Source organism: Cuculus canorus, chromosome 1 (genome assembly GCF_017976375.1).
Source record: "Cuculus canorus isolate bCucCan1 chromosome 1, bCucCan1.pri, whole genome shotgun sequence".
In the NCBI taxonomy this organism is placed as follows: Eukaryota; Metazoa; Chordata; class Aves; order Cuculiformes; family Cuculidae; genus Cuculus; species Cuculus canorus.
Window position 1 is genome coordinate 31,734,427 of NC_071401.1, and position 25,088 is coordinate 31,759,514.

The 25,088-nt window shown below is 39.1% G+C and overlaps 1 protein-coding gene across 8 annotated transcripts in view; it reads left to right on the forward strand.

Annotated features, from left to right (window-relative positions):
• ENOX1 (ecto-NOX disulfide-thiol exchanger 1) overlaps positions 1 to 25,088 on the forward strand; it is a 366,853-nt gene that overhangs the window by 176,962 nt on the left and 164,803 nt on the right. The window contains exon 1 of one of the 8 annotated variants that reach the window (XM_009557770.2): positions 17,053 to 17,071. The exons of the other annotated variants lie outside the window; for them this stretch is intronic. The gene's annotated coding sequence lies outside the window, so the exon portion shown is untranslated. Of the gene's footprint in view, positions 1 to 17,052; positions 17,072 to 25,088 lie in introns of those variants that run through there. 8 annotated transcript variants of the gene reach the window in all.

Below are 25,088 nucleotides of genomic sequence, written 5' to 3' on the forward strand. Positions count from 1 at the left end.
GAGGGTCATTTTTCTCCAGTGTCATCACTCCAATGCACCTTTACAAACTCTACATTACTAAAGGACTATATGCTAAAAAGTGTGCGAAAGCATACTTTAAATCTCCATTGGAGAATGGGGGTAACTTTGGAAAGAATCACATATAAAAAGAACTGTGAATGTTGCTTAAAAAAATAGAAAGTGGCTAAGTCAAACTTTCTGTTTATTTTTAAGTGAGTTTGCCTTCAGAATACCCCAAGAGATTTGAGTGTGCAGTTCTACGGATTTATCTCTTGCCAAATTTCATTCTTTAAAAAATCAAAACCCTTTTTTTGAAGACTGCAAACAAGCATAGACAATGTCCTTTGCACTCTTAGCCACATAAAAATGACCCAGATTTAATTTGTTTTGAAAATTTATTTGTGGCAAGAAAATACTCCCAGGCTGAAGTGGTCTTTGCCAAATGTAGTCTACAATGTGAGTCTGCAGACCAAATTCTGAAAGCAGTGGAAAACAGGGCTTTTTAGGGGAAATCTTGGCATTACCATTGTGTGCCTGCATGTTCATGGGCATTGTAGTTGTGTTCATTATTTCACTGTATTAAAATCAATGTATTTGCTTAGTAAATCCATCATTTTATGAGAGTTTTAAAAATTATTCATTAAACTCACTTTATGTCTTCCCAAATCCATATTTTTTTATTGAGAGTGGGAATAACATAGAGTCATTGGAAGCAGACAGTAAAACCTGTATGCATAGGGCAGTTTACTTACTGTTTATGCTAACAGAATATATGTTATATAATAGCTTTGATGAAACATCCAGGCCCTGTTTATACAGTGGATTTTTTATCGTGCAGCATTCATATAATATTTCACTGAGTGCTTCTTATCTGAACACTGGGGTACTCTGTAATTCTTAAATCTAAGAGTAGGGGTGTGTTAGACATAAAATAGGAAACATGGAATGTGAGGTTTTGAGGAGTATTTGAGGTGATTTTTGAAAAATATATCATAGTTAATAACAAGAAATGTTCCTCCAGGGTAAAGAAAAAAAATAAGGAGTGAGAAGTGAATATATTCTTTAAAAGACGTTTTAGCTAGGACAGGAGAAACAGAACATGTGCAAAGTGAAGTCCGTAATATTCTTGTGAATAGTGAGGGAATTATATTTGAGGAGTGGATGTTAAGAAATTTAAGTTTCAGTGAGGATGGATGGAGAGAGGTGACAGGAATCAAACTGAATAATGGAAATCAGAGTGTCAGGTTTGCAGTATCTGTGTGGAGAAGAATCTTTTCCAGCAAGTCTTATCCTGTGACTAAGGATAGAAAGAGAGCAAAGGGATTGCAGCAGAATAATGGAAGAGGAGAATATCAAGTGCATATTCAGAACTTTTTAATCTATTACTTGTTATTCAGCTCTGAGGAATAAAGCTGTAGCCATGATGTAATGTGAGATTCAGTATGAATTTGAGGTATGAGGTTTTCCTTTTCTATAGTTAGATTTGTATTCATATGCTACTTAGTGGAAACCATGGGGCAGTGATTGCTGGGAGGTTGTGTCTCTGCAGGTGTGAAAGTGCTCTTTTTTACAGAGTTTTTAAAAGGAATAATCTATAGTTTAAACTTTGTATATCATGACTTTGTGAACCCGCTGCATTTGACAGACTGTAGGAAATTGCAACTTCTGAATAGCTAATTCTTTGGCATATTAATGCTCTAGAAAAGAATATGATAAAAGCCAATCTGCCTTTCCTTACATTATGTTTTTCTTTAAGTGGAAAAGATATCAGACTGCATATTTTACCATTGAATGTGCCCTTTTTATGTTGTTTCTCCTTCACTATGTCCTCATTTTTGTTTTTTACCCCTCCTCTATCACGTAGTTTTCTCCTTCTTTCCTCAACTGACTCAGTCTTGTTTTCTGCTTTTTACATATGCATTATGTTGTGTAAATGTCTGCAAAAACTGCATGAGGGAGATCCCTGCTCACTGCTCTCTGATCACTGCTCCCACTCTCTGTACTGTGCAGAAGGGAAAATCTTATGGCTTCTCTTTTGTATTCTCAGTCAGAAGCGATCCAGGACATAAGTCAGTTAAGCAATAAAAATCACTAGTTTCCCTGCTTCCAAGCCGTCAGGGCAAAGGAGGAAGCTAGGTGTTTTTAGTGCCTTGTAAAGAAGAAAAACGCTATGGTGTCTCCTCAACTAACCTAAGACTGGAAAGAAAACAAGAGGGAATTGGACATCTTTCACTCCTCTTGTGCACCAGAGGACCGATATCTGCCAAAGGACAGGACACCCTCTGCCATGTTTAGTTCCCTGCAATTAAAAGGTGTAAGCCAAAGGAAGGACATTCATGAAAGGTGGGGAGAGGATGTGTATAAATAAGAATCATGTAATTTCTTGTAGCTTGGTGAGGACACTCAAGTTTAGTAAGTGAGAATGCATCCATTTTGTACACTACCTAGAATCACTTGGACTACATTTCCACAAATGTTTGCTGCCTGCAGTTCCTCACAGAATGTGTGAGGCTGGCAGGCATCTCTGAAGGTCATCTAGTCCCACTCCTTGCTTAGGGTCAGCTACAGAAGGTTTCCCAGGACCATGAGCTGTTAAATATTGAGTATCTCCAAGGGTAGAGATGCCACAACCTCTCTGGACAATCAGTGCTAGTGTTTGACCATGCTCACGTTAAATATATATATATATATATATATATATATATATACACACATAAGAAAAGCTTTATGAGAAAAGCTTTTTACATACATATATATGTAAAAAGCTTTTCTTATGCATATACGGATTTTTCTGTATTTCAGTTTGTATCGTTTGTGTCCTGATCTGTCACTGAGAAGTGTGTGGTTCAAGCATCTTTACTCACCTCAGTGAGGTAGTTATACCAGCTGGTAAGACCCCTGAGCCTTCTCTTCTCCAGACTGAACATTTCCAGCTCTCTGATCCCCTTCTCATATCAAAGATGATCCATTCCCTTCATCATCTTTGTGACATTTTTCTGGACTCCTTCCAGCATGTCCTGTCTTGTGCTAGGGAGCGCAGCACTTCAGATGTGTCTCACCAGTGCTAAACAGAGGAGAAGAATCATCTCCCCTGACCTGCAGGTGACTCTGAATAATGCAGCCCAGGAGGCTGTTGGCCTTTGCTGTAAGGGGACATTGCTGGCTCAGAGTCAACCTGTCCACCAAGTCCTTTTCAGCAAAGATGTTTTCCAGACATTTGTCACTCAGCATGTACTGGTGCTTGAGTTTATTCCTCCCCGGGGGTAGGACTTGACATTTTCCTTTGCTGAACTGCATGAGGCTCCTGTCAGCCCATTTCTCCAGTCTGTCAAGGTCCCTCCGGATGGTAGCATGACCCACTGGTGTACTATATACTCTTCCTAGTTTTCTGTCCTGGGCAAACTTGATGAGGGTGCACACTGCCCCATCCGCCAGGTCACTAGTGAAGATGCTGAACAATACTGGCCCCAGTATCGACCCCTGAGACACACCACTAGGGACTAGCCTCCAGCTGGATTTGTGCTGCTGATTCCAGCCTTCTGAGTTCAACCAGCTATTCAATCAATTTTCAGTCCACCAAATCTTCCTAAAGTCTGTTCTCAGCATCCTTGGAGATCCTATGTAAAGTTTCTTGTAGTGGCTGAAGCTTTCCCCCTACATGTGATAGCATCCAAAATCATAAGGAGGTTTGTCCGTTTTACCTCAGAGTAAGAGGTCATAGAAGAAATTCTTGTAGAGCTACAGAATAAACCCAGATTTCCTGTATTTTAGATGTTAAATTAAACTTCCCGTCCCTGTCTCCTTTACTGGCCAGAATTATAATGTAGACGTGCGTCTGCACAGAAACTTTTCTTTGTCAGTCTTTTTTTCCCCAACTGTATTTTAAATATGTCTATGATTTTTTAATAATCCTTCATATTTTTCCATTGTGGGTAACTGAAAACGACAGAAAAAGTAATGTGTGAGAACAGCCTGCCTTTGGACAGCTACATTATCCCAAGTACATTTTCATCCACATCATAACTTCTAACGGAAAGAGGAAGAAATTCTGCTTGTCTGTTGCAAACCATTCTTGCTGCTTTGGTTAAAAGCCTTGCCTAAGGAGGACTTGGCTGAAATAGATTCAGCACAGCCTTGCTAAGAAAAAGATGGAAAGTGTGTGGGGTGAGAATGTAGAAATGGACACAGCTCCATCGATAGTACCACTGCGCATATTCACACTGGATCAAGTCACAGCAGTTAGCTGCATTTCCTAGCTTCTGAATGTATGTATAATTGCGTAGCCATAACACATTCTGAATACAGGACTTCCTTTTCTTCCAGACTTGACTGATACTCCTTGCCTGTAGTGATAATTTTCTTTCCAATGTGACTCCCAACCATGTGACGTGCTTTGGCCTAAAGAGGTACTGAGAAAACCCTGCTTGCCTTGGGAGTCAGAAGTCGCTCGATAAAGTTCAATAAGTTCCCTTTAAACATAGATACTATTTAATCTTTTCTGCTTGGAACTCATTTCGGATGTCCCAGAGGACTCAAAGATTTTTTTTATCAATACTTTAAAGAGGAGGAGGGGAATCCGGAATAATTCACATTGATTCATATATCTATGTGTGTGTGTGTCTGTGTGTTTGTGTGATGTGAGCATGTGTATGTATATATATATATATATATATCTACCTTTTACTTTTTAATAGAGTTTATTTAGTTCCACTCCCTCTCTCATGTCTAACAAATGGAGCTTCTGCCCTTGTGCGGTGCACAGCTTCTGCGGTAGTTGGCAGTAGCCCCATCCATGAGGGTGCACAGTAGGACAGCCTGTTCTAGTGATTGTACTGGCCATGTCACTGATGGATGCAGTGGAAGCACTAAAAAAGAAAGGTATGTTTGAAACAGTATTGCCATGAGTGACTTTCTTAAGAGGTCTGTTGAGCGCTGCCATAATAGGTGCAGCAAAGGACCTGGGTTTTCCCAGTTTCTGGATTAGAGGAGCTTCCCGTTATAACTCTTTTTAACCAGTGAATGCTTACAGGTCTCCTAACAGGAGATTATTGGAAGAGGGCGAGCTTCAGAGAAAATAAGTGAGAACTATAGTGTTGTTCTCTTAGTCTGCAATTGTCTGAAGTTGTTGTTAATAGAAATAGTTGCATACATTTGTCTTCATTAATCGTTTCAAGGTGTTGCTTTTTGATGCAGCCAGCCCTAGCTGTTCATAGGCACTTTAATTTTCCAATTATTATACCTTTGGCTCAGAACAGACACTGATTAGTTTCACATTTTGCTCTGTGGGCAGCTTAATGTTCTTGTCATCTTATATTGAGTTTTAAATGTGAAGATTGTAAGAGAATGTCAGAATGTGCTCCCAAGTTTTCTGAGTCAGGCTGAGCAAGTTATGATATTTCCAGGTACTGTACTGATAGGTTTCTGAAAGATGGATGAAAGAACAAGGTATGGTTTTAGAATCCTATCACAAAAGTAATGATTCATCTTGTAAAGCAAGTGTGAGTGATTTTGTGTTGCATTCTTCTTCATACAAATTTTTAGCTGGAGATGAAGGTGATGCAGCTGGCTGCTGTAACAGCAATACAAAAGGAAGTTATGATAGCAGCAATGTCTCTCAATATTTGCACACAATTACAAGACCTTTTCAAACTACAGTAGTGGAAGCGAAGGAGAAAATAAGTTCTGAAAAGCCCTAAACACAAAGATTAATTTTATAACAAATAGAAATGTTTCCTGTCTCCTCTTTATCAATTGTGCACCAGCTATGACTCATTTGTGCATGTTTTTTTCTTTCTGAAAATTGCTGTGGAAGAAATTCCATCCAAAACACAAAACTACGCTGAACATCTGCTGTCTAGGTACTCGTTAGTTCTGTCTCCTCTGCTTTTGGCTAATTGCCGGGGAGTGAAGTCGAATCATTAATGGGGACTTAACCTGGTGCCAGTTGTAGTAGTAAAGATCGTGTAACATTTTTATATAACCCAAGAAATGTCAAACATGAAGCCTCCCAAACATAAAGTTTATTTACTGGTTTCTCATGCACTTTGTTTGTCTACAATATTGCCTGCACAACTGATAACAGAAAATGTATTTAATAACTACTCAGTGCTAATATGCTGTAGTATGCATGACTGGCTAATTTAATTTATCTCTGATTAAGCCTATTATGTTTGAGATCACTTTACAGAAGAGACTTTTTTTGCCAGCTGTAAGCTTATTTGAATTGTAATATAAGTTAATAATGTGTGAAATAACTACTGGTGCCTGCTTCTAAATGTTAATTTTACCAAATGACTTCCTGAGTTAGTGAGTACACAGCTCATCCATTGCAATATAGTTAGTATGGTGTTTGGATGTAAGATTGCGTAGGTAAAAAGGAGGGGGGGTGTTAAGGAGATAAATAACTGTTCTTTCTGCTGAGAAAAAGCAAAGGAACACAGTCGTGGTACCATCAGGGGTGTTACACAGTATATAAATTGACGGCATCAGATCAGAAGAAGCTTTTATGATGTTCTTCATCTTGGGGAATTTGTTTTCTAAAAGGTGGAAGGAGACTCCTCTGGAAAACGTATGTGAAACAAAAAGTTGTGAGACAGGCAATCCATGTGCTGAACATATTTAAATAGGAAAATAGCCATTTGGGTGGAATTCTGGATTTTTCTGAGACTGAAGTTGGGGCTGAAAAAGAAGTGTGTATGTGCAGGACGAGGGAGGGGATGGGTGGGCAGGGAACAGAAACCCAAAACAAACCCCAAACAATGAAAACCTGAGAAATGTAGGGTAAAAAAAGAATTCACCTCTGCCAAGGAAAACTAAACTTATTTCTTCCTTAGGGAAAATGAAGATTGTTTCCAGTTCCCCCTTGTTTTTTGGAGTCTAATTGTTAGTGTAGGCAGGCACCTGTTGGAGAGGAAAGCAAATGTTTTTTTCTGTGCATAAGCTGTATCCCCGGGCTATTGATCACTGGCAAATGAGACTTTGGAATGTCTGTGTTTTAGCTACTTGTTTTTCTGATAGGCTACAAATTGCTATCAACTATTGGTTTGGAAAAAGGTCTGTGTTTATCAGTTGTTTTTATGAAAAATGATTATTATACACGTTCTTGCTTTATTACATGTTTATTTAAAATCTGCTGAGAAAATATAGGTGGAGGGAATGCAGTCTTCTACCTTGTTTAAAGAAACAAGTGTGATAGTCTGAGGTTCAGTCTACGTGATTATTTCTAAGCAAAGACACCTGAATTGAGGGTACTTTGTATTTAAATGTATGCAACTCCAACTGAAATAAGAGGACATCAATACTTTTCTCTGTCGGATTAATGGATCTCTTCAAATTAGAAAATATATAGGATACTGTACTTAACGCGTCAGACCGAGCTGCCAAAACAATGTCACTTGCCTAGCGTGGAAAGAAAAGTATGCTCCACATAATTTCTTTTTATGTCATTCTGTTCCACGCTCCAAACATTTCTGGCATGTGATAACATGTGGGATGTCAAGGACTATTGTTCACATTTTGTCATGCTATCTCATATAGATCAGTTATCAGTGAGTCAAGCTGTACAGCAGCTCTGATTTCAAGGTCTGTCTTCACAGTGTGTCAAACACTAGCTGACAGGACAGGACTGAGGCAGGGCCACTGATGACTCTTGGGATGCATGTACATATGTAACTGAATGCATGGTAGCAGTACCATGCAGGGTAAATTTCCAGTGGTGTATAATCAAAAAAAATAACATTTTTTTCTATTAAAAGTTCTTGTATGGAGGCTTCAGGATTTGTCCTGTAGTACTGGTATTACTAAGACTTTTCCTCCTGGTGTAGGAGGGAATAGCATGTCTCTTTTTCGGATTGGAGAGAAGTGGGACAAGATATTCTTATAGACAGCTGTCAGGGCTCAGTGTTTAGGTAGTATCACCAGGCAGGAATGTAGTGTTGCGGCTTCCCATGCTCTGTGGAGTCTCCGGGTGCAATTCAGGACTGAATGTGTTAGACTGACACCTGAAAATTTGTGCCGTAGCCTATTTAGAGAGAGCTGCTCTTTCCCTGCGTGCTGGCATAGACTCCAATACAGGTGAGTGCATTCTTGTTAACGGGTCCTAGATCCATATAGTTCATGCCTGGAGACAGGGAGTTACGGTGAGCACTTTCTGCTTTGAGTTGCACCTTCACTGAGAGTGCTCTTGTTTGTCCCAGGTGTGGAGCCGCCTTCTATATCCTCTATCTTTTGCTTGAGAAGCTATAGATAGGCAGGCCATTTAGTTTATTTGGTTTTCTTCTATAAAGAGCAGAGTTCTTTTAAAAATGCTAAACTAATGCTTTTTCTTTTTTTGTAATATCTTGCTAAGAGTAGCAGTCTGGGTTTCTTTACTTACGGAGAGGCTAACTGTAATTAAACTTATAGACCAGTCAATGCGGAAAGTTTTTCCTATTTCTACAAATCATATGTACTTAGTGACAGGTAAGTATAATTTGATGCTTTGTGTTCCCTTTCTTTAAGAGAGAAGTTTTGAAGAATAATTAAAGAAAGAAGGTAAAATAATTTATTATAAATAATCTACATTTTCAGTGACTTTCACAGTTATGGGGCAGTCTTCTAGGTGCTTTGAAGTGTATGAATTATAAATATATTGCAGTATTATCCTCAAGAGTAATTTTTCTGCAGAGTACGTGGTTAATCACTCCCTTGTTCAAAGCTCTTTAATTTCTCTGCAGCCCAGTTCCACGCAGAAACTGTCAGTGGGGCAAGAAGTTGTTATGCTTTACAGAGGACTGAAAGACAACTAGGGCTGACTTCTCTCTGCCCTCTTCCATCTTTCTTTTTCCCTCAGTACCTACATTGAGATTGATCATTTAGCAGGAAAAGAACAGCGCTCTGAGCAATGAAGTGTAACTCAATACAATAGTGAAAGCCGCTTAGCCGTTGTATCAGGCTCAACTTACTCTTAAGCAAAGATTAACAAGGATAACTTATATACAATGTTGTAAATCTGCTTAGCGGTCTACAACTCTTATGGGAAAATAATGCTTCCTAAACACAGCCTTTGAACATATTGAGAGTCACCTTTTTAGATGTCTTATAAGTAGGAACCAGATAATTTGAACTGGGAAAGAAAATAATGTCAACATACTAAAACACAGGAAACCTAAAGACAACTCATCTTGTATGGTAGTTAACTCTGTTACCGTCTATCTTATCGTATATATGTGTGGCAAAAGTTTATTATAACTATGATTAACACTCATAAAGTATTTGTCGTTATGAAGCTCGTTTTCTTGCAACAGTGATTTTTTCACCATTTCTTAAACAAACCTCACCGAACAAATAATGACCTTATACACCCCATTATTCCCTCAAAACATACATTTTGAAAGTTTACCATTTTTGTTTTCTGTTATTCCTTTGATACTTCTGTAGATCCTTAGATGAATATCAAGTAAGTGCAAAAGCAATCCAAGAGGAAACATGCAAAATGTCCTTTCCACCCCCTATACCTAAAACCTCTGGACTTCATGAAGAGCTATGATTGAATAAAACCCAGAACATTTTGTTCCATGCAGTTTTTAAATTTTACTTGTCGATCTGAATAGAAAGGCAAGTCAAAGTTGTACAAAGGACCCAGCATATATAGAAATGTCTTAAAAATAAAAAATAGTGTTCTAGAAGATATTGTTATACATCAAATAATTTTTTTTGGTATGTAGCTATCTAGTTAGACTTCTTTATTGTTTTAGACAACTTAAATCTAAATTAAAAGGACATTGTAATATTGTGGATGGAACACAAAGCAGCTGTTAAGGATAAAACTAGGTGTTTTTTTTTTTAAATTATTTTAAAATGTCTGGTGGTTGTTATCTCCTTATTTTTTTTCAAATTAGTCCAAGGTCAGGATGTTTTTTGCTTTGACAAAATCCATTAGGAATTTTCTGTGGTCCTGTTCAGCAAATCCCTGTCATCAGTGAAGCTTGTTTGGGCTAAATTAACAATACCTTTATGGCATGAAACCTGATAGCAAGCACTCTTTTTTTTTTGTTGTTGTTGTTTTTTGGAATTGATCAGGGACTGATAGGCCTGTACAGACCTCAGTCATCCTATTTACATTTTACAAAATCTGACATAGTTCTAGCTTTCTTCCAGTACTCTATAATTTCTCTGATAGTCTAAATTTAATTGAAAATCAGTGTTTGCGGTTCAAAACCTCCTAAGCTGGCTTTTTATATAAAAGTGCTGATATAGCTCTTGTTTAATATGCTTCCAAGATACTGACAGCAAAGAAAGTATTTATCGTAGTTAAAAATTAATTCACACATCAGAAATGCTAAGTAAACTGCAGCTACGTATCATGGCAGGGGTGGGTCGAGGACAGCCTTGGCGGGATTTCAGGCATCTCCTAAGAATGCCACAGACATGACTTCTCTGTAGAGTCATTTCAAGTTCACTTATCAAATGGTAACACAGAGAAGAAAAGCTCAGTGTGAGAAGACACTGTGTAAAACAATGAAAAAAGAAATGCTGACCATCAAAACAACACTTGAAAATCCAAATGGAGCAGTACAAAACTAGAATAAATAAGTGCATTTGACAGAGAGATGTATTTGGTGTGGAAGGATAAAACTTCAGAGGAGCTACTCATTCCCAAAGACAGAACTCATCTATTTATTGAATATGTTTAGCTTTCCTTTCCTGCATGTTTATTGGCATTTCTCTCATTTCAGTCCAGAAAAGGACCAATGTCACTGCTGAAATTCATCTTCCCCTTCCCATGCTTAGAAATTTGTTACTGTCCTTTACTCTGCATAATATTGATTTTTTTCCCCCTACTATCTTTTTTCCGCTAATCATCTAAGCAATCCATTTCCCTTTGTTCCTTGCTGTGGATTATTTTTATAACTGTTTTTACTTCAGTAAGCCAATGTGACAATTCAGGCAACTCTTCTTCTTTTTCTCGTTGATTTCTTTGTTAAGTGTCTGGTAAAATGTTCTTAAACAGGTTCCAGCTTTCATCTTTTTCCCAAATAAGCTGTTTCTCCCAGCTGAATCTGCTCCTAATTGTTCTCTGACTTGCAAAATGAATACTTTTAAGGCACCAGGTATATTTGGTTTTTTGTTATCCTGTTTGTGAATAAGAAACATAAACAGCAAATGCTGTCGTTCATAAAGAAGAAACTGCCAATTTTTAATTCTGTAGTGAATGTTACCTTATCTTTCAAGATTAGGTATAATAGAAAATTCCCGCGAGCGAAATGCAATTCTTATTGAGTTCAAAACACGTCCTTCTGTAGAAATTTCCTTATTTATTTATTTATTTCAAGGCAGCACAAAGCCTCCAGTGTATGCTAGTGAAATCAAAATCCTCCATGGTAATTCAGATTTCTCTCCTACACAGTCTAAACAGATGCTTAAGGAATCACTCATCAGCATTTTCCTCAGTGCATTTGTGGCCTGGAACAGATATCACCCTGTTTATCTTGCACAGCCTTACTTCGAAAATGACCCAGGCTCTGTCTTCCTCCATCATTTGCAGCAGGATGCGCTGTGGGAAGTCTCAGCTCTTTCTTGTCCAGCAAACACTTCTCCATCCCGAGGGCCATAGCCACAACCTGGCTGTATTGCTCAGTCAGCGCGGGGAAATCAAAGATTTCCCTCGATTGCTGTCAGTGTGTAAAAGTGCTTAATTCAAGAGATGGGTACATTTGTTACATTTTAGTACAGCCTTCCATAAAATGTTAGGCTGATAAAGCACTGGCCTTTAGAAAGAGATGAGCGTAGAGCCTTTCTAAGACATGATAGGAATATGAGATAGTAGGAAATATTGAATGTCTCCACACCAGAGCTGCTCCTCAGGGTCAGGAGAGACGAGAGGGGGCATGTCTTTGCAGGCGAGGGTGCCGCTCCACTACGCCCCAGCCAGGGCTGCGACCAGCAAGGTCTTGGGCCAGGCACAGCAGGGCTGCACCCTAACGCAAGTGAGGAGTGAGGGAAAGAAGGGCAGCTGCTGAGCTGTGGGGGGAGACGGTCCCCACTCATGACTCCCACCCACAACACAGCTGAGCTACACCAAGTTCAGCTGGCATTGGTCAAGCAAGGCTAAAATGAATGCCGGTCGTTCCCCAAAGGTTATTGCTGCTCATTATATCAACAAAATAAAAGCAAGGCTCCAGGTTACCTACGCAGTGCTTGCTGATATGAAACATGGCATCAACTTTTCCTGCCCGTGGTGAGTTTCGAAAGAGTATAATCCAAATGTAGTATACTTTTCACTGGCATTTCACAATAGACCTAAATGCTAATTCTGAAATAATACATTTTAGTGTCATTTCTAAGGTTGTAAAAGACCCTCAGTACCACCCTCCAGATCCAAAGTAGAGAAATCTATTAGGTATGTTATATTTTAAATTCTAATCTGTTCTAATGTTCCTGAAATGCTCCGTGTGTAATGTCTTTTGTATTAATCATAATAAATATTTTATTCTTTCTGGAGAGGGCATGCTGATGTAATGTCTAAGTGAAAAAGGCAACTTGTCTCAGCTACTTCATGATACCTGCTAGACTTAAAATGAATATCAAAAAGTTCCAACAAAGATGTTGTGCAGATAATAAAGGTGATAAAATGGATAGAGATACAAAATAATAGCCACATGCAGGTACTTACTTGTTTGTTGTTTTCTAATTTTCAGAAAATAGAGCTCACTTGTACTGCAGCTTTTAAAATTCATATTATTCAGCAGTTCCTATTACAAAAGTAGTGAAGCAGGAAGGAGGAAGAAGCTAGAGTGAAAAAAAAATGTTATGAAGGTTTCAAAAGCAGACACTTGATAACTACTTTTATATTTTGCTACATTGCTCTGAAAAGAACAGTCAGCCTTAACAGGTCTAAATCAGTATCTCCACACCTGTGCTTGACCTCTTGAGAGAATCAAGCACGCACGCTATAGATGCTGAAGCACTGGCCTGAGAAATGTGAAAACCTCCTGTTTCACCACTGCTCATCTTAAGGCAGGCGTCAGTTTGGATGCATGACTCAATCCTTGTTTCCTCATGAAACCAAGTGCATTTCAGCAGTCTATATCCCATCAGATTAATTTTTTGTCAACTTGCTCGCATTGTAATGGGCAGAACTGTGTTTGCTAAAACTGTACAATGATGATGCATCTTTTCAATGGAGGTTGTCCTGTAAGGCAGTGCACAACATTTGTCTACTACCCTCCAAAATACGCAGACCAGCCTTCTCTACTGTAACACAGATCTGCCTATGTTCAAAGCTTAACAAAGACTTTGATGTAGCCTCCAATATTGACATTTAAGCCTCTTGCATGCATCACCCTTCTGTAAAATTACTGAGCACTTCCCACTTAGAGCAGTGCATAGAATACGTGCCCTGGCTCCCCTTTCCGTACCACCTCAAAGCCAGGCAGACTAGGACTGGGATGTCTAAATAATTAATGGCTGTTTATCCAGGTACTAACAATGTAGTGTGATTTGGTTTTTTTAATTGCAGCCTGTTGGAGTGTTTCTTGGCTGAGTAAAATGTGGCCAGAACAAGACAGCTACAGAGGTGCGTATTTTAGAGCACCAAATAGATTAAAATTAAGTGGTGCTCTTTGTTATGACAGCTGAAAGCCACTGCTGTTCACAAACGGTGGGCATACTTGCTTCTTGTCACCAGCTGTTATTTGAAGGAGAAAATGAACAAGAGAGTTAAACGTTTGGGAAGAGAATGCTGAGTGCACAACAGACAAAACCCTACCAGAGCTCTGGGGTAGAAGAGTGTGGATTTAATGTGTGATGCTGGTTATGAGAGCATTTTGTACATGTGGTTCAGTTTGTGGGTTGGCTCCATTTGTGGAGGGGAGCCTTGGCTATTATTGTTTGGTCCCTCTGTCTTATTTTAGACTCACATTACTCAATGTCTGATTATGTTGGACAATATTCACCGTTGCTGTTGAGAACATTTTGGACAGCAGTGAAAAAATGCTGAGGATTATGTCCATATCATTTTATCATGGCTTAGGAAACCTGTGAGAGTGAGCCAAGACAGGCACTGGATGGTTTGCAGAAGGAGAGTGCCAGCTTAGAAGAAATAAATAAATAATTTTTTCTGCTCTCTTTTCTCCCACCCTGCCTGACTATATAACAGGCAGATGAACTGAGACTCCTCAAACCTCGAGTGATGTCCACAAGTCTGAAAAAATTAGAAGAGGAAGTAAGAAATCTGCTTTGTTGCTATAGTCAGGTGGAGGCTACAGAGGTGTCAAATTTGCAGACAGCTTAAAAAATGTACAGAAGATAGTTCACTCTAGCAGATCTTGGGTGTGACGTCCTAACAAGATCTGCTCTGGCTGGTGGTGGTGGCAGCAGAAGGGTGGGAATTTTGTTGATCCTGTGAATTTTGGCTTTGTGTGTTAGATCTGAGAGCATTACTAGGCATGCTATTCAGGAACGCAGGATTTCTGTCCATGTTTTCTTTTCAAGTTTATCTATCCTGTTTTGCAGCTGTGATAACTCTGGCACAACACAGTCCAAAAGCTGGTGTGGTAATATATATATATAGGTATAACATCAGCTATTCATGCTTCCTATCTGAAATTCTGAGGTGCTGCTTTGAGAAGAATGAGTGCTTGAATTCGGGGTTGTTATGTAAACCAAACAAAACCAGACAGACTATTTGGCACATAAGGAAGTATTATATTTCATTTCATTGTAATGTTGGTAGTGGATCCAAAATTCTGTAACCACCCCAACTTCATAGAATCATAGAATAGTTTGGGTTGGAAGGGACCTTAAAGATTATCTAGTTCCAACCCTGTGCAGGGACATATCCCACTAGATCAGGCTGCCCAAGGCCCCATCCAACCTGACCTTGAACACCTTCAGGGTGTTTAACTTCATACACTGTCTTCAATGCTGCATATTGTCTTTTTATCTTAGGTTTATCTGGAAGAAAAATCTTCTTTAACCAAACCAGAGATGATTCAGGAATACTGATAACTACACCAAGTATAATATTACCTTATAATAAAACCTGTTCTTTATGGATTCATTTACTTAGGGCAATACTGCTCACATATAGTAGGTGATATTAAAATCTTTACAAATGTTTTTGTAAGTAACTAAAATTACTGTGACATTTATCCTATTCCCTTTCCTTAGAATAGGGAATAAAACAGTTACTTAAATTACCTTCAAAGCAAAGCTAAACATTTCCATTCAGGGTCTACATTGGGGAAAAAAAAACCCTAATATATAAGGTGCCATTTTGGATTATGTAACTGTATTTTACCATCTCCGGTGCCCAGTGCCATGTCATGGCTTGCAAACTGAATGTGGAAGCACACATTGTGTTTTCTCTGACTTGTGCCCCTTAGTCCAGCTGAAGAGGTGTGCTGCCCACAAGAGGTATGGGTGTGACATTCAAATGTCCAACACCATGAGGGACCAGTGCAAGATGTTCTGGCCCTATAGACACGGTCTAAAGCTGTGCAGTTACAGGGTGGGCTCTGGATGTGGAGAAGGGGGAGGAATTTGAGGCAATAGCTGGCCTCTTGGAGTTGCCCTAGACAGATGATAGGTCAGCTCTGGGTTGAGGAAGCGAATGAATGGGGTGAGGAGAGTAAGAGCAGCTGGGGAAAAAGAGCAAGGAACTTTGCAGAGGCACTTAGTCTGGGGAATAATGCAAGAGGCTATTAGTGGGTGCTTGGGGCTTTTCCTCTCTTTTCCCCCTAGAAAGTCCCTCTCCCTCTGCATCCTCCTCTCTTTGGGGTATCAGTCTCTGAGCCCACATCTCCTGGGACTTGCAGAACCATCTTGTCACCATCCAGCATCTTATTTTCACTCCAGCTCACAAAAGGCAGTCCATCCTCCCCGTTCATCTCAAATGGTGCCTCCTCACCTTCTTAGTCCTCCTGAGGAGGAAAAGGGAAAAAGACTTAGAGGAAGGAAATACAGAGACCTTGTAGAGGAGGAACTGCAGGTGTTGCCAGAATTGTGTGTGAAGGTGGTGACTACTAAAAGGTGAGGAAATGTCTACCATTCTCCACCAGCTTTGCAGACTGACAATGCTTATCAGGCACCAGTGAAGCATGCAGGGACCATCCGTGGGCAGTGCCTACCTGCCTGTACCTGGAGCTCCACCATTATGGCAGTGCCTGGATCTCAGGGATGAGTTTGGTTCACAGTTGACCCATTGACTCTATTCTGGTTCTTTCCATCTTTTTTTTTTTTCCCTGCTAACATCTTGGAGTTACAAGGAGTTTTTAAAAAAATGAAAGAAAGAAAACTTATATCTGGTACTTAACTCAGTAGCTGAACAAAAGTAGTGCAAAAGTGCAGGAATAGGTGTTGAGTAAAAATGTTCTTAGTGGTAACTATTCTGAGTATAGCTGCTCTTTCGTGACAACTCCTTTGAATTATTTTCATGTGGAACAGAGCAGCTCTGACAGCAGCTCTTTTTTAGAGGGCTGCAATTTCCCTCATATATGACTTGTCAGCTGCTAACTGTGGGTGTGTAAATATAGCTGAAACTTGGAAATAGTGCCAATCTGGCAGAGGTTTGGGCAGTTATTATTGATGGCTGAGTTGATGAGATTTACCCAGCTCAGTCTGATGGTAAACGTTGCAGGGCAGGTACATTAATGATGCTTGTGTTTGTGGAGCACCTCAGCAGTTTTATTTCGATTTCAATAATGCAGTTGTTCTTGAAGCAACTCCGTAAGTGGTGAATAAAGTATGGAATTTATATAATAGACATAACAACATTCAGAAGCACCTCAGTTTAATAATTACTCGAGACTCATCGACCCTATCTCCTCCCTTTGCTTTTACGGTCGTGTTCTCCCTCTCTCATCATTCTTACATCTTATGCAGGATTTCTTCTCCTCCCACTCCTTTCAGCCAAACTCCCATAGGACATGGGATCTCCACCCCACCCCCTATACCTCCATCCTGGGTGACCTCATTTGCTTGGAGTGCTTTTACTCTATTCTTTGCACTTCTAACTCACAAATTTATTTCTTCTGGCTTGCTTTGTCTTATGTCGTTCAGTGCCGTGGTTCTGGTTTGCATTCTCTGTCTGGTAAGTAATCCTTCTGAACGTACTCCCCGCTCTGACTTACCTTGCTGTGCTCTCAGTGTGTCAACTTGCAATTTCTGTCTGCACAAAGGGCAGGGGATGTTACAGGGCCACTTCCTCAGTCAGCTTTCCCCTAAAGCCAGTTGCTTCAAGAAAATTTTAAGTTCACGGGGCTGTAACTACGAAGGGTTAAGAGCTTTTAAAGGGGTAAGGTTATGTCTTTGTTTGCAAGCCTACCAAAGATGCAAATACAATAATTACATTTCTCAGCCTTCTGAGATCCTCCTCTTTAGTTGAAAGCCCTATTCCTGAGAAATCATATTGAGATTTTTCTTCTTTACATTCAAGGTTTTATCTCCCTTTTGATCTGGATGTTTATGAGATCTTCTCATCCACGTAATCAAGAAAGAGTGCTAGAGAGCACACCGCACCTTTTCTGTTTTAAATTCCATGTTTCCAGTGCAAGAGCCTCTATTTCCTAAAATGCAAATTCCACTTTTTATCCTTCATTGTATCTAAATGTATCAAAATCATCTGCAGAAGAGCCCCGTTGTTTTTGCAGGAGGCTTTTTATTAATCAAATTTTCACTCTATCACAGTATTGCAGGAGGTGCAGCAAGTTCAAGGAATAATTAGTCCACATGGAGAAATCAGCAGAAGAGAACTTTCTGCTTCAATAACAGCTTGTTTTACTTGTGTCTAATATGATCCCTAGGACAGAGGATTGCCGTCATTTGTGCTGTGTGTTTGCTGCATACAGCAGCAAGCTTATATTGAAACTTCAAGTTAGTAATTTAGTTTAAGTTGTCTGAAAGCTGGAATTTTGTGTGTGTGTGTGTGTTCGCATTTTTTGCAGATGTCTATCACGCAGCAAATGTTGCTGGCTGACTGCCCTCAAAACACTAAGAGAAAAAAATATCCTTGAAAAAGTGAAATACTAATGACTTGGAGCCACTTCATATCTAATAGTGAGTGAGTGCACTTCTTGCTTCAAGGGAACGGGAACAATGAAACATGAAGTTTGCTTGGTGTTGGAGTGCTTTGTGTTGTTTCTGAAAAAATACTTGCAAATTCCCTGTTTGGTGGCTGACTTTTTAAAAAGCAGTCAGATCACTACATGATGATGATTGAAGTAGTCACATTAGTCTAAGTTTCATTCAAAGTATATATTGTGTCGGACAAAACATAAGCAATTATTCAGAAATTGTGCTCTGATATGCTCTGCTGGGTTTCAGTGTCTCTAGAGAGCTTCATTTTATGAATTTATGAGATTGCCTTAAAGCCACAGGATATGTGATTCACAATTTCACCATCCTATTAGTTCATACTTGTGTTGGGAAAGTTAATTGATGTATCTGATGTGTGTGTAAACAGCTTCCTTTTCCTTGTAGTCTCAAAGGAAATCATGGTATGTCCAAAGAATAAAGGTACACAAGGGTATATGAATTGCAGTGCTGAAAACTGAAAGTTAAAACATACCTAAACGTCAGAAATTTAATAAGAATTCAATAATCAGTGTTTTGCCAGTGATGTGGCAATGTGCTCTCACGCTTACCAGCTATTTGTACACACTGTACTTTGATCACCGGGTGCAGTAACCAGGAGAGAACAAAAACCTTAGCAAATTAAATTTAAAGATTTCCGCTCCTGCTGTAGAACAGATAGATGTAATGTACCATTTAATTTTAAACCAAATTATGTATCAGGACATTCAGATACTTCTCTCCAAAGCCACCAGTGCGTAAACTCTGATATAATAAGAACTGAGAAGCTTAAGTTCCAAATATGAATTCTGATGAAAAATCTTTAAAGGCAAAATGGAGATACCCAAACTAAACAACTCTGTGGTTTAATAAGTCTTTCCCCTCCTTTTTCCTTCATTATTGTTCATTCAAGTGCACATATGAAAAAAAGGGCTTGATCACAAGTCCTTTGAAATTGGTGATAGTCTGTCAGTTTTTGTTGTGGTTTGAGCTAAATTAGAGTCAGTTTTCTAAATTCAGCTAAGTCTGGTCTAAGTAACTTCATTTTTTGAAAGTTAACTGCATGTTTTTCAGACTGTTTCTGTCTAGAAGTGGTAACACTGTTACGCAGAAAGTCCAATGCTTGTACTTATTTCTCTAATAACCAAGGCCATCCTCAAGCCCGTGGAGTGCCATAAGTCTAAGAGGTGAAAAATGATGTACGTGCAGGGAAGGGTGGAGAGGACAGATGACTCCAAACTGACCAACAGAGTATTCCAACCCATATGCATCATACTGAGTATAAAACAGAGGTCATAAGGATATCTCTTATTTCCTCGATGGCCAATGTTCAGTGAGGACCATTGTTCCCACATATGTGTGTTCCTGAACCCAGTTCCTGAGCCCAGCTCCCTCCTAGCCTCGAACCCTTTCCCTCATGTCTGCTCTGCAGCATTTGGGGTGTCATTTAGTCATTGAGGGGTGGGGGTGTGATTTCATATATTTGTGTATATTTTACTACTTTCCTGTAATTTGCTTCATTATTATTATAATTATTATTTCATTAAAGCTGTAGTTTTAGTTTCCAACCTGGAAGTCTTTTCCTCTCATTTCTCTTTTCCCAGAGGTGGGAGGTAGGAAAGGAATTGTGAGTCCAACTGCTTGGTTTCAGCTACTGTAACTGGTGGGCCAGGGCTAAAGTGTGATGGATGGCTTGGCTGCACTTTGGACAGTGCCCAGATGTGTTGTCTTTGCAATGAACACTTAAAAAATTTCTTGAGTGTTGATGGAGCACATGATATCCAAGAAGAAACCAAGACGACTGTGTCTGGGCTTAGGAAAAGAATTCTGAGCGAAGATCTAAAAGTTATATTCAGGATCTATATGATATCTTCAGCTGTCTAGTGGGGCTATAACGAAGATGATACCAGATATTTCTTGTAAAGGAGAAATGACGTGAGAGGGAATTAATACAATTTGCAACATGTGAAATCCCAGCTGGATATTAGGAAAATTTAAGAAACACAGTAATGTGGTCAAGTATTGGAGCAGGTTACACGAAAAGCTGTGAACTATCCATTCTTGGAGGTACTCAACCCTGACAGTCTTGAGCAACCAGGTCTAAGTTGGCCATGCTTAGAGCAAGGGATTGCACCAAGTGACTGCCAAAGCTGCCCTCCAGTTCTGTGGTTCTATATATTCTGTTCTTTTTCTGTTGTTTGCTGATTTCATTGAATTCTTAAAAAAATGTTGAGATATTCTATGTGTTTTCAGAAACTACTGGGTTTGCTCTCATTTGCTTATACAAATGAGAAATGGAAAGGTTGTTAAAGAAAGGATTCACTGAACTGCAAAATAATTTACTTTTCTCTGGAACCATGCATTTAATACATTTAGTTTATAATACTAGGTAGAAAATATGTGCTGAGAGCTCATTGTTTTTATGAGCTCGGATATCTGTATCCATGAATAATATATATTTCCAATGTGTTCTTCTTTTTTTTTTTTTAATGAATAAAGCAAATAAAAGCATTCTGTGGTTGTTTAGAATATTAAAACATGTCTGCATTTGTACTGCAAATAAGTTCAGGTTTAATAAATGTTATTATTGCCACAGATAGATCTGCTTTTCCATATAAATATAAGCATCTCTTCTTGCATGTTCTACTAAACTGTATCTTAGTGGAAATATATCTTTTGCACAGCACGCTTTTGCAGTACGTTAGCTATAGGAGATTTTCTTTGGCAGTTTAATAAAGTCAGGAATTTTAAAAACTCTTGTCAAAAGCTGACAATTAAACTTGATGTTCTTTGAAATGTAACAATGTCTTAAACAGTTTTCCATCTAAATATCCCAGATTTGCATTTGCAGCTTAAGAAGTTATAAATATTTTTTTTTAAACATTAAGTCAGAGAATTTGCAAACAACTTCTACGTAAAGTATCTTGTGAAATTCTCTTTGAGGCTCAACAAAATGTTTAATATTACGGTCAATAAATTTGGCCTGACTAAAGGTGATGAGGGAAACCAGAATTTCTTACGGCATCAGAGAATGACGTCTTATCTGACACAAAATGTATTTTATCGCATATTACATCAAAGGGTGGAATATGAATATGGAATATTTACACCTGGAGTAGTAACACTAGGTTTTGTATGGATGTTCTGTTTTAACTCAAGCAAGCAACTAAGCTCCATGCTGCTGCTCGCTCACTCAACACAACAACAAGACACAAGAAAGCAGGCCTCCAATCATGCCTAATGGTTATCTGGGAAGACAAATGCCATCACTCTGAAAGTCTTTCTTTCCCTCTTCCTTCCTCAGCTTTTATTGCTGAGCATGACATCATACGGTGTGGAATATCCCTTTGGTCAGCTGGGGACAGCTGTCCTGGCTGTGTCCCCTCCCAACTTATTGTGTACCCCCAGCCTACTAACTTGTGGGGTGGTGTGAGAAACAGAAAAGGCCTTGAAGTTGTGTAAGCATTGCTGAGTAACAGCTAAAACAACCCTGTGATATCAACGCTATTTTTGTCACAAATCCAAAACAAAGTCCTACGTGAACTACTGTGAAGAAAATCAGCCCTATCCCAGCCCAAACCAGCATAATGGACTTTGACAGATAAGTTCTGTCGTAAAGCCTGGAAATAGGACAAACATGTTTTGATCAAGTTAAAAAACAAAAGCTGAAACGACCTTAATTCTGTAGATTGAACTGGATTGATGTCGTGGAAGGTACTCCAGTGATATTGCTGTTAGATGTAAAAAATCCTGGGAAGTACCTGATGGGAAAACCATTAAACTGCAAAGGGTAGTTGCATCTAAATAAATGTTCATTTTCTCTGAAAAACCAAGTAGAAACTAGCACAGAACCAAAATAGTTTAATGTTGTACATGGTTATTTCTGCCTACCGTATCATCGTATGATTACTGTTGGAACATGTTTTCCTAACTAGTAGGGCTTTTTCTTTTTTTTTTTTTTTTTTTTTTCATTTGGGACAGGTCTTGCACAGTTCTGCCTCACTGGAGAGAAGGAATATAATCCTGTGAAGGCTGATGCTTCTTGCAAAAAATATGTACAGTAAAGACCAAATGGATTTAATCAGTATTATTTACTTAGTCAGCAGGGCTGTTTATCTATATTGTATACAGATCATTCTACGCTTATAAAAGATAATGGAATAATTGTAACCAGACCAGTTAAGTTTTACTCTTACTTTCTTTCTGAACACTGGCTTTCTTGGCTACTGAATAAAGCTTTTGAGGAATAAAGCTTTGGCTTCACAAAACAAAATGTTTTGTGTAGTTTAACTGTAAGCAGCCAAAACTTTAATTTTGGAGGGATTGGAACAATTTGTCTTCTTCCATGAAGCATTTCTGAAGTGTTTTAACAACAAAAATGTTAATCATAGAATTGTTTAGGTTGGAAAAGACCTCCAAGTCCAACCTAGCATTGCCAAGTCCACCACTAGACCATTTTTCTAAGTGCCACATCTACACACCTTTTAAAGACCTCCAGGGATGGTGACTCTACCACTTTGCTGAGCAACCTTTCCCAGTGCTTGACCGCCCTTTCAGTGAAGAATTTTTTCCTAATATTCTATCTAAACCTTCTCTGGTGCAAACTGAGGCTTCTTCTTCTTGTCCTGTCACTTGTTACTTGGGAGAAGAGAGCAACGCCTATATTGCTACAACGTTGTTTCAAGTAGTTGTAAAGAGCAATAAGGTCTTTCCTCAGTCTCCTTTTCTCCAGGCTAAACAATCCCAGTTCCCTTAGCCACTCTTCATAATAGTATTTGTGCTCCAGATCCTTCATGTTCATTGCCCTTCTTTGTGTGCACTCCAGCAGAAAAATGTCTTTCTCGTAGTGAGGTGCCCAAAACTGAGCACAGTATTCGAGGTGCAGCCTCACCAGTGCCAAGTACAGGGGGCAATCGCTTTCCTACTCCTGTTGGTCACACCATTTGTGATACAAGCCAGGATGATATTGGCCTTCTTGACCATCTGGGCACACTGATGGCTTATATTCAGCCAGCTCCTATTCTATTGACTAGAATCCCTAGGTTCTTTCCCACTGGGTAGCTTTCCAGCCATACTTCCCAAGCCTGTTGTGTTTCATGATGTTTTCCACACACAGTTTACTCTCAGATAAGGACTGCTTTAAATTTCATTTTCGTTAACTTTTCTTCTACCTGCTTGCTGAGCAAAAATAGGTGACGTTAATTATTTTGATATAGGAATGTCTAATGTACTAAGCATCTATATGCTTTAATTTCTAAATAATCACTGCACAGAGTTACGGTATTCTCAAGGTCTTGCAGGTTATGACAGATGAAGATTGGCACTTATTAATCTTTAGGAGACAAGGAATTTCCAAAAGCAGTAGATATGTGTACCATTTTAAAGGGCTTTCCCCCATACTGTTGAAAGAAAACTTCGGAAGAGATACACTTATGTGTGTGTTTGCTTACATACAAGCATGTACTATGTTTGTTTAAATAATGCTTATATATATCTTTTGCTTCCAAAGTGTCTATGATCAAAAAGTCAGCAGTGGAGAATCCTTACGTGTGAAATACAGACACAAAACAATACCTAGGGGCAAAAAGGTCTAATTTTACACACAAGACAGAGATCACAGGAGCACCTCAGCCAGCCATAGAAGTCTTATTGTGCAGCTGGGAAATTACTGATGCCCGAATATCAAATAAGCAGAGGGCAATACAGAGCTAAGCCTTACAGTAATGTGTAAGGAGCAGTCAGATGCTAAATCATGATAAATATCTCACTTCTATCCATGGCTTCCTTGTCAGGCTGTCCTCCTTTTACTTTTCTTTCCACTATCTTACAAGAAATGTCTGTTTTCTAGAGCAGGGGGGAGGTTCAGCTATAGTGAGTGTGGCTTTCCCCCCTTTTTTCTATTTGATGGCTCTGTGGATCTGATAATCATCTCTCTATTGTTTGGCCATTGCTTTTCTGTATAGTTAAATTGCTTCCACTGTTTGTTTGCTGACTGCATCGCAGGATGACAGTGTGTCCTCAGCACACACCTCCTCAGCATGCTCATGCTTTAGAGATACTCTTTTGAGACTATATGTTTATAATATATTTATATGCCTTTTGTTGCATGCCGTGGGATTCATTCTGGGGTTTTCAGCAGGAAGATAGCTAATGTTTCTTTGTTCTGGGACCATGTTATCAAATAGGTGAATGGCTGCTGTAGCATTAGGAACACTTGGCACACCTTGACTTGTTAAAGATGAATGCTTTGTAATGAGAAATTACGCTGCCAGACAACAAATTAGTGATCAGTGTAAGATGGAGAGTTGTAGATAGTAATTGTGCTAGCAAGGTATGAGATGATGCTCAAAGTATAATTTTAACGGTATTTAATTAAGTAGAACAGTAGATTAACTTCAGCAATCCTTCCACAATCCTAACTAAACACATATAAAAGAATTGAAAAATATAAATGCTCATTATTGCTAAGTTGCCTGTGTTGTCAGTGACTGACGTGGAGATGGGGTGATTGACTATAGCTGATTTAAAACTGCTTGATTTGCAAACTGAATTTTAAATCTTTTCCAGTTGTTCGCCTTTAGTGTAGACAGAGGAAGGCAACTCATCTGTTCAATGGTGTGTGGTTCACTGGGTGGGGAGAAGATGACATATTCTATCCAGTCACTGAGATATCACTGTGTCATTTCCCGCTGTGTGTAGCAATTAAAGCAAAGTGAATCATTTACTAGACAAATTCAGTCTCTTGTTCTTCCAATGGATGTATTATTCTCTCTAGTTTATTTTTTGTTTGAATTGCCTGATGGCAGATTCCTCTCATCACCCCAGTTGCTGACAAACTGTAATTAGGTATCCTTGTGCACGGTGCTCACTAAAGAAGGTGGAGGGAGTCAGTTCCTTCACCAGTTTGTTTAATTACCTTTGTGTGCTGGATCCAAAGGATTTTGGGAGCCTGGTCTCCCTTGCTTTGTCAAGCTATGTAAATCCCATATCAATTATACCTCCTATTCTGGAAGCAAATCATGGAGTGTGCGAGCTTC